Here is an 11651-nt window from a genome sequence, read left to right as displayed (position 1 = left end):
GGGTGAGCAGGCAAGGCATGTCACCCAGGTTGTGTGACAATTATTTTATATATATATGTATATATATATTCCCTCCACCACCCCTCCTTTACGGAGGACTGCTTTATTATTAATATCCATTGCGAAAAAAAAAACACAAGAAAAAGAAAAAATATCTATATATATATATACATATATATATATATATATGGGTGTGTCGAGACTAGATGGTCATTATGGATAACTAAGGTGCATTCAAATTGGGTGAGCAGGCAAGGCATGTCACCCAGGTTGTGTGACATTAATTATTTTATATATATGTATATATATATTCCATCCACCATCCCTCCTTTATGGAGAACTGCGTTATTTTTATTGTCTATTGCAAAAAAATAACACAAAAAAACTATATATATATATATACACACATATATATATATATGGGTGTGTCGAGACTAGATGGTCAGTATGTATAACTAAGGTGCACTAAAATTGGGTGAGCAGGCAAGGCATGTCACCCAGGTTGTGTGACAATTATTTTATATATATGTATATATATATTCCATCCACCATCCCTCCTTTACGGAGAACTGCGTTATTTTTATTGTCCATTACGAAGAAAAAAAAAACTATATATATATATATATATATATATATATATATATATATATATATATATATATGGGTGTATCGAGACTAGATGGTCATTATGGATAACTAAGGTGCACTAAAATTGGGTGAGCAGGCAAGGCATGTCACCCAGGTTGTGTGACAATTATTTTATATATATGTATATATATATTCCATCCACCATCCCTCTTTTATGGAGAACTGCGTTATTTTTATTGTCTATTGCAAAAAAAAAAAAAAAAAAACAATACATATATACATATATATTTATGGGTGTATCGAGACTAGATGGTCATTATGGATAACTAAGGTGCATTCAAATTGGGTGAGCAGGCAAGGCATGTCACCCAGGTTGTGTGACATTAATTATTTTATATATATGTATATATATATTCCATCCACCATCCCTCCTTTACGGAGAACTGCGTTATTTTTATTGTCCATTGCGAAAAAAAAAAACTATATATATACATATATATTTATGGGTGTATCAAGACTAGATGGTCATTATGGATAACTAAGGTGCATTCAAATTGGGTGAGCAGGCAAGGCATGTCACCCAGGTTGTGTGACATTAATTATTTTATATATATGTATATATATATTCCATCCACCATCCCTCCTTTATGGAGAACTGCGTTATTTTTATTGTCTATTGCAAAAAAATAACACAAAAAAACTATATATATATATACACACATATATATTTATGGGTGTATCGAGACTAGTTGGTCATTATGGATAACTAAGTTGCACTAAAATTGGGTGAGCAGGCAAGGCATGTCACCCAGGTTGTGTGACAATTATTTTATATAAATGTATATATATATTCCCTCCACCACCCCTCCTTTACGGAGGACTGCTTTATTATTAATATCCATTGCGAAAAAAAAAACACAAGAAAAAGAAAAAATATCTATATATATACATATATATATAATTATATATATATATATGGGTGTGTCGAGACTAGATGGTCAGTATGGATAACTAAGGTGCACTAAAATTGGGTGAGCAGGCAAGGCATGTCACCCAGGTTGTGTGACAATTATTTTATATATATGTATATATATATTCCATCCACCATCCCTCCTTTATGGAGAACTGCGTTATTTTTATTGTCTATTGCAAAAAAAAAAACAAAAAAAACTATATATATATACATATATATTTATGGGTGTATCGAGACTAGATGGTCATTATGAATAACTAAGGTGCACTAAAATTGGGTGAGCAGGCAAGGCATGTCACCCAGGTTGTGTGACAATTATTTTATATATATATGTATATATATATTCCCTCCACCACCCCTCCTTTACGGAGGACTGCTTTATTATTAATATCCATTGCGAAAAAAAAAACACAAGAAAAAGAAAAAATATCTATATATATATACATATATATATATATATGGGTGTGTCGAGACTAGATGGTCATTATGGATAACTAAGGTGCATTCAAATTGGGTGAGCAGGCAAGGCATGTCACCCAGGTTGTGTGACATTAATTATTTTATATATATGTATATATATATTCCATCCACCATCCCTCCTTTATGGAGAACTGCGTTATTTTTATTGTCTATTGCAAAAAAATAACACAAAAAAACTATATATATATATATACACACATATATATATATATATGGGTGTGTCGAGACTAGATGGTCAGTATGGATAACTAAGGTGCACTAAAATTGGGTGAGCAGGCAAGGCATGTCACCCAGGTTGTGTGACAATTATTTTATATATATGTATATATATATTCCATCCACCATCCCTCCTTTACGGAGAACTGCGTTATTTTTATTGTCCATTACGAAGAAAAAAAAAACTATATATATATATATATATATATATATATATATATATATATATGGGTGTATCGAGACTAGATGGTCATTATGGATAACTAAGGTGCACTAAAATTGGGTGAGCAGGCAAGGCATGTCACCCAGGTTGTGTGACAATTATTTTATATATATGTATATATATATTCCATCCACCATCCCTCTTTTATGGAGAACTGCGTTATTTTTATTGTCTATTGCAAAAAAAAAAACAAAAAAAACTATATATATATACATATATATTTATGGGTGTATCGAGACTAGATGGTCATTATGAATAACTAAGGTGCACTAAAACTGGGTGAGCAGGCAAGGCATGTCACCCAGGTTGTGTGACAATTATTTTATATATATGTATATATATATTCCATCCACCATCCCTCCTTTATGGAGAACTGCGTTATTTTTATTGTCTATTGCAAAAAAAAAACAAAAAAAACTATATATATATATACATATATATATATGGGTGTATCGAGACTAGAAGGTCATTATGCATAACTAAAGTGCACTAAAATTGGGTGAGCAGGAAAGGCATGTCACCCCAGTTGTGTGACAATTATTTTATATATATGTATATATATATATATATTCCCTCCACCACCCCTCCTCTACGGAGGACTGCTTTATTTTTATTTCCATTGCAAAAATAAAAAATTTTAAAACACAAAAAAAAAAAAAACGAAAATAATAATAATAAAAATAATTTTGAATGTGTATTCAAATAAGTTTGAATGTGTGTGAACTATATATAAATATATATATACACATGCATATACAGAAATATATACACACACACACATATATATATATACACACACACACACAGACACACACTCACATAAACACATACACACACTGTGTACAGTCTTATGCAAAGGTTTGGCACCCCTTGACAAATAACATCTTTTCAATTACAAAAGCAACAATATCAGTTAATACAGTCTCTTTAGGAACTGGGGGAAAAATACACAATATTTTCAGCAAACATTGATGAATAGTTACTTTTTATGCCATAAATTGAACAAAATTACAAAATAAAAACATTATTATGGCACTCTGCAAAAGTTTGGGCACCCTACGTAATCAGTACTTAGTAACACCTCCTCTGCCAGATATCACAGCTTACAAGCGCTTCTTATAGCCAGCTGAAAGGCTTTCAGTTCTTGTACTTGGGATTTTCTCACATTCTTCCTTGCAAAAGGCTTCTAGTTCTGTAATATTCTAATATATCAAGGGCTGTATTGTCAAATAGGAGATCGGCAGCATTCTCCCACCTGAGAAAACTGTACTACAATGCCCTTGATAGTGTGTAGAAACACACTCGTCAGCTCTAGTCCTCCTGTAACAACGCAAAAGGACTGGCAACCCTCAGGTATTTATGCGTGCGATTGTATGATAAATTCACCCTGACAGTCTCACACTTCTCTTGGTACCAACAGGTCTCATGGAATATATAAAAGGCAACTGCAACAATTATACTCGGCACTAAACATCGAGGCACGGAAATGCAGCAGAGCTTGTGTATTTCTCAGGATGCATTCTAGTAAAATGCCCGGAAAATGAGCTAAAGACATATTTCAAGGGGCACTATATAAAACCGATGGAAATTTTACTGATTAAATAAAAGGAAAAGCATCGTTTGAAAAATCACAAATGTTTCTAAGATTCAATGCATCGCTTTTTGACCACATCATAGCGATGAACACATCATTGTTCCTGACAATGTCCTAATACAGAAATAAAACTTTATGTTGGTAAACTCAAAAAGCCTTCAGCTGTCACACTGGCTAACGATCTCAAACGATTATAAAGCAGCATTTTGAAAAGCGCTGTTTTAAAATAACAGATACAACACTTACCTTGTCTTCTGGCCAAATGCTTTTCACGGCTTGGCACTCCAACGGTGCTGAAACGAAATTTGTATTTCCTCCTACCTCGTTGGCCCTTCAGTTCTTCTTTTCTCCCTTTGGATGTTTTTTTCCTTCTTCTTTGGATATTGTTTTTTATTTTTGTTTGTTTTTTTTTACTTTGCATGTTTTTCCTTCTTCGGATATTATTTTTTTGGCTTATTTTTTTAGACGATGTTTTTTTCGTCTTCTTTAAAAATTGATTTTTTTCGTCTTCTTTAAATATTGTTTTTTTTTTCATCCTTTTGATGTTGTTTTACGGAACAAGAGCCGTACAGTGCTACTCTATCAGGAGGTAGCGCCAACTGAACGCCTTGAAGCAGTACCCAGCTCTTTTATAGGGAGCGTCAACCCGAAGTCAAGTTCTAGAACGTTGCACTCACTTTTCATTGGTTTCCCAGCTATGCTGTCAGAATAATGTTTGCTGATTGGTCGAAAATTTTAAAACGTACCCGAGTACTGTAAAAAAAACTCAAGATCTTGCTACCCTACGGAGCACCCATAAGGTGATTTTTTTTATACGTTATATGCAGCTATTTGTAGCAGGCCGTAATTAGACTAATCCACCCTTTGTCAATAAAGCCAACAAGAGAACAGGTTGCCCAAAGTTTGCTCAGGTACACGCCACAGCACAACCTTAAAAACACATCCAGCACAAATCACACTAGTGAATGACACAGCAAATCACAGCAATAAAAAAGACCCCTATGGGCAATCCAGCACCCAGACTACAGGTGCCAAAAGGCCCAGCCTGCCTAATAATGAACCCAAAATATACATACAACAAAGAAAAAGACACAAACAAAAAAGAAAATAAAACTAGCCAGCTGCTCCCACTAAACCCCGCTCCCGAGGCCACTAAGCCGGCTGGCTTGATAATACACGATACAACCTCAGATAAAACATATTAAAGCAACACCAGGGAGGTTTACAACCTGATCCTTAAAATTATCGACCCGTAATTCCACCTTGAAAACCCCTAAAGAACAGTAGTTTACCCCATGACTCACTGCCCCATTCAAACAAAAAAAAAACAGGTTTTTGGGGTAACCTTTAGGTCAGCTCTTCAAAACCAGGTATGAGGACTCTTCAGCTAATCAGTCCTCTAATTAGAAATCTAATTAGGGAGTTGCAGCGAAAACCTGCATACACACCGGCCCTTTGCGGATAAGATTGTTCACCCCTGAAACAAGCAAACAGAAAGGCTGCTACACTGCAAATTCAATATGCCCGCCGATGCTCCACCAAATCTATCAGGACCCTGCCTGTCTTTCCCGTGCCTGCTCCTTTGCCAATATGCCCTACCATCGGAACATGCACAGCCATCTCGCCCCGGCTATGCCTCCAGTCCGAACTGCAGTTCCTATACCTGCCTATAATTGCCTGGCTACAATCCATCCCCCAAAATGAAATTGATGACCCAACGATCACAGCTAAGAATTCTATCCCCAAACCACTGGTCTTCCTCCCCAACCGAACGATCATTCACTGACCGTGGTAACTTATAAGGGTTGGTATGATGACCAGTGGTGGACCTCACCGAACGTTTAACTGGTCTCTACACCTCGGGGGGGACATAACCTCCTCCATTATACGAGGCCTACTTGTGGATGCTCTATTGCGACCCCTCCCACCAGCCCTGTCCCCGTAAAATCACAGAGTCCTCATCCGATTCCATTTCTGTTGCCCCTGTGGGCAACCCAGACTCAGGAGACATTACCAGAACATCTTCCCCTGACATAACAACCCCCTGTGGTACTGGACGCAACTCTGTTCGGTGAACTTGACGGACAACCCCGTCCCCCTCCATTGGAGTTGCAGAGTAAACTGCACCCTGATCTTGGGGACACCGAACTACCATATACAAACAGGCATCCCAATGATCCTGTATTTTACCTCGAACATGGTTCCGCAAACACACCAGCTGACCTTCATCAAACCCCTAATCATTAACCAACTCATTGTGTTTCCGATTTCGTGGTGTGGCTTGTTCCTCCAACTAAGCCTTCACATACTCTTGAAGCACCTGCAAACTTTCCTGATGGTTTTGTACCCATTCCTCCAAAGGTCCACCATACTGACTGATCCCGGCAGGAGCCTGAAGATAGTGTATCGGTAATCGAGGCTCACAGCCAGACCTTAAATAAAAAGGCATCATCCAGTCATTTGGTGGGGTGTAGTATTGTAAGCTTCTCTGCTGGAGGAAGTGTGTGAAGCAAATTGTGCAAAAAAAATATTAAAGCAACACCAGGGAGGTTTACATCTAGATCCTTAAAATGATCGACCTGCAATTCCACCTTGAAAATCCAATTACCATATAAAGGATACAAGATGTAAAGATGACAAATGACATGGCACACATTTGTTGTTTAGACTGTTGTGTCAGGTTAATTGAAAGCTGAAGGATCTTAGTGTTTACTAGTCTAAGTAACAGAATGTCTAAACACTGTGCTTGCCTTTATGGGTTTTTAAGCAGAACATATAGGTATAGAAACATATTAACATTACGTTTCACGATTCACTGACTGGAGAATAGGAGAATATACACATCAATATTACTACTTAAGTTAACTAACCCTAATCCCAACCCCTATTGGCACGGAGCCCGCCAGGGTTCAGGTGAGATATAAATCTGTAATCTGTATCAATGGTTTTGCTATCCATACCCACCCTATTAATGTTAGCTTCCCAGGGTTTCTTGTTAGACAAGCTCTGTGTCTCTCTATACCCCCATTTACTGCACGACTGATTGTCCATTTATAAAGAATCAAATAGGGTGAAGATGGTTTTAGTTTACAATTACTCTGGAAGGTGACCAGATTAAAAAAAACTAAATACCATGCCTACGTGTATGTAATCTCCATCACAGTCCCCATTTTCCCCATAATCCTCGTTTTGATAGTGCCAATTTGTGTAATGTGAGTTTTTTTTTTTTTTTTTAAAAACTGTTATAGAAGAACATACTGGATGCCACATGTGTACAATTACCCCTTTCTAATTAGTGGGGTCCGTTGTGTCAGCTACAGCCTTTACTAACATACACATAAGTATACAGTCTTACAGCACTTTTGTTTTCCTTTTGTATTTAATGGTTTTCCATTTAGGGGGCAGCATGGTGGTGCAGTGGTTAGCACTGTTGCCTCACACCTCTAGGGCCCGGGTTCGAGTCTCCACCTGGGTCACATGTGTGTGGAGTTTGCATGTTCTACCCATGTCATCGTGGGGTTTCCTCCGGGTACTCTGGTTTCCCCCACAGTCCAAAAACATGCTGAGGCTAATTGGAGTTGCTAAATTGCCCATAGGAGTGTATGCGTGAGTGAATAGTGTGTGAGTGTGCCCTGCGATGGGTTGGCCCGCCATCCTGGGTTGTTCCCTGTCTCGTGCCCATTGCTTCCGGGATAGGCTCCAGACCCCCCGCGATCCAGTAGGATAAGCGGTTTGGAAAATGGATGGATGGATGGACAGTTTTCCGTTTGAGGAATTAGCAAAAAACTGCAGTGCATGATGGGTAGGATCTAAAGGCTGCCTAACGCCCTTAATTTGTTTGCAATTTCGCCAGGTAGGCTACCTTCTTTAAACTGCGTTTTGCTAGACTACACATTTCGAGATGTTTTATTGTAGTCTTGGTAAATATATATATATAGTTTAGCCTAACCCAGCCACTTAAGGGAGCAAGCCAGCTCAGGTAGGTGCCAGTCCCAAGCCCGGATTAATGGAGAGGGTTGGCGTCAAGAAATAAAGAGAAATAAAGACAACTAATACTCCTAGTTTGCGAGATCTGACTGCAATGGCAGCACTGCTACAAGGGTGTGGATAAATCTATACAAATATCACCTGCATGCACATTACTTCTTTTACAATAACCAACTCCTGATCCATACTGTTAGTCGTGAAAAAAAAAACTATCGTGTACATAGAGGCCCTGTGTAAAAAGATAACTGCCAAGGAAAAGATCAAAAACATTTATTTCAAGGATACAAAGTTTTTATGGTCATGTACAGTGTACAGTGCAATTCTTATTTGATTAACTTGAATGTCTCCACAGACTAGACGATTAAACAAATAAAGCAGCGCAACATTACAGTAACTAATAACAAATAAACAAAGCTCACGAGTACTATTACAGTATTTATATCATTTATTTAAACTTAATTTTACCAGGTAAATTAACTACAAAGCAGTTACCACTGCTTTACCTGCTTCTCGGGAGAAATAGCAGATATACGTCATGTATGTGACTAAATTCTTAAGCCAATAAGGGCAAAGTTGTGTCGTAATGGAGGCGGATCCAGTTTGTGCAGCCGGTTAAAGACACTACGGGCATGTAAATGGAGAACGAAATTATAGTTATACCGAATCTCCTACACACAATACCAAGGTTACCAACTTTGGTCAGCTGACCGGAGTGAGACGTTCAATTCCCGTAAGATTTCTTTGCGCCAGCCTGAGAGTCTGAAAACACGTCACACCAGATGCATGAGAGATGGAAACCTGGGATATTCAGTCGAATCAGATCAAATATGATGCTAAGTTAGTACTAAGTTAAAATATGTTCCGGACTTGTAACATGCACCCATGATTTGGAACAGTCAGCAGGCTGTCTCTGGCCACGCCCCCTACACTCGGTCCGGCCCCTGGCTTTTCCTGAATTCTGATTCCTTTAGATAAACATTGACTTCATTGATATTGTTATTGATTTATCGACAGACCATCATACGTTTTAGACGTTATAATAACAACACTCTATTGATCCCCAAAGAGAGAAATTCTCTCCTTGCCTGCCCCCTCTTACTGTCCATGATACACAAGCACATATGTAGAAAAACGTCAGCTTGGAAGCCAAGGCTGGACTTAACCTACTCCTTAGGGTTCGACTGGAAACTGCCCCATGGCCGAGCGGTCTCAAGCCTCCTGCGCAGCGAAAATGGCCTTTCAAAGTAAGGGGTATTCTGTTCTCCGAAGTAAGGCGTGGGTTCGAATCCAACTTCCGACAAAAGTTCTTCAATCGCTACAGCAGAATTTGAGCCACTGATCGGCTTTAATTGCTTTGTTTTATTTTTGCGTTTCAGGCAAAACTACATAACACTTAAAGACACTACGGGCATGTAAATGGAGAACGAAATTATAGTTATACCGAATCTCCTACACACAATACCAAGGTTACCAACTTTGGTCAGCTGACCGGAGTGAGACGTTCAATTCCCGTAAGATTTCTTTGCGCCAGCCTGAGAGTCTGAAAACACGTCACACCAGATGCATGAGAGATGGAAACCTGGGATATTCAGTCGAATCAGATCAAATATGACGCTAAGTTAGTACTAAGTTAAAATATGTTCCGGACTTGTAACATGCACCCATGATTTGGAACAGTCAGCAGGCTGTCTCTGGCCACGCCCCCTACACTCGGTCCGGCCCCTGGCTTTTCCTGAATTCTGATTCCTTTAGATAAACATTGACTTCATTGATATTGTTATTGATTTATCGACAGACTATCATACGTTTTAGACGTTATAATAACAACACTCTATTGATCCCCAAAGAGAGAAATTCTCTCCTTGCCTGCCCCCTCTTACTGTCCATGATACACAAGCACATATGTAGAAAAACGTCTGCTTGGAAGCCAAGGCTGGACTTAACCTACTCCTTAGGGTTCAACCGGTAACTGCCCCATGGCCGAGCGGTCTCAAGCCTCCTGCGCAGCGAAAATGGCCTTTCAAAGTAAGGGGTATTCTGTTCTCCGACGTAAGGCGTGGGTTCGAATCCAACCTCCGACAAAAGTTCTTCAATCGCTACAGCAGAATTTGAGCAACTGCTTGGCTTTAATTGCTTTGTTTTATTTTTGCGTTTCAGGCAAAACTACATAACACTTAAAGACACTACGGGCATGTAAATGGAGAACGAAATTATAGTTATACCGAATCTCCTACTCACAATACCAAGGTTACCAACTTTGGTCAGCTGACCGGAGTCAGACGTTCAATTCCCGTAAGACTTCTTTGCGCCAGCCTGAGAGTCTGAAAACACGTCACACCAGGTGCATGAGAGATGGAAACCTGGGATATTCAGTCGAATCAGATCAAATATGACGCTAAGTTAGTACTAAGTTAAAATATGTTCCGGACTTGTAACATGCACCCATGATTTGGAACAGTCAGCAGGCTGTCTCTGGCCACGCCCCCTACACTCGGTCCGGCCCCTGGCTTTTCCTGAATTCTGATTTCTTTACATAAACATTGACTTCATTGATATTGTTATTGATTTATCGACAGACCATCATACGTTTTAGACGTTATAATAACAACACTCTATTGATCCCCAAAGAGAGAAATTCTCTCCTTGCCTGCCCCCTCTTACTGTCCATGATACACAAGCACATATGTAGAAAAACGTCAGCTTGGAAGCCAAGGCTGGACTTAACCTACTCCTTAGGGTTCAACCGGTAACTGCCCCATGGCCGAGCGGTCTCAAGCCTCCTGCGCAGCGAAAATGGCCTTTCAAAGTAAGGGGTATTCTGTTCTCCGAAGTAAGGCGTGGGTTGGAATCCAACCTCCGACAAAAGTTCTTCAATCGCTACAGCAGAATTTGAGCAACTGCTGGGCTTTAATTGCTTTGTTTTATTTTTGCGTTTCAGGCAAAACTACATAACACTTAAAGACACTACGGGCATGTAAATGGAGAACGAAATTATAGTTATACCGAATCTCCTACACACAATACCAAGGTTACCAACTTTGCTCAGCTGACCGGAGTGAGACGTTCAATTCCCGTAAGACTTCTTTGCGCCAGCCTGAGAGTCTGAAAACACGTCACACCAGGTGCATGAGAGATGGAAACCTGGGATATTCAGTCGAATCAGATCAAATATGACGCTAAGTTAGTACTAAGTTAAAATATGTTCCGGACTTGTAACATGCAACCATGATTTGGAACAGTCAGCAGGCTGTCTCTGGCCACGCCCCCTACACTCGGTCCGGCCCCTGGCTTTTCCTGAATTCTGATTTCTTTACATAAACATTGACTTCATTGATATTGTTATTGATTTATCGACAGACCATCATACGTTTTAGACGTTATAATAACAACACTCTATTGATCCCCAAAGAGAGAAATTCTCTCCTTGCCTGCCCCCTCTTACTGTCCATGATACACAAGCACATATGTAGAAAAACGTCAGCTTGGAAGCCAAGGCTGGACTTAACCTACTCCTTAGGGTTCAACCGGTAACTGCCCCATGGCCGAGCGGTCTCAAGCCTCCTGCGCAGCGAAAATGGCCTTTCAAAGTA

The sequence above is a fragment of the Brienomyrus brachyistius genome, unplaced genomic scaffold (genome assembly GCF_023856365.1).
Source record: "Brienomyrus brachyistius isolate T26 unplaced genomic scaffold, BBRACH_0.4 scaffold38, whole genome shotgun sequence".
NCBI lineage: Eukaryota > Metazoa > Chordata > Actinopteri > Osteoglossiformes > Mormyridae > Brienomyrus > Brienomyrus brachyistius.
The sequence above is the reverse complement of the archived record's forward strand: the minus strand, read 5'-3'. Positions refer to the sequence as shown.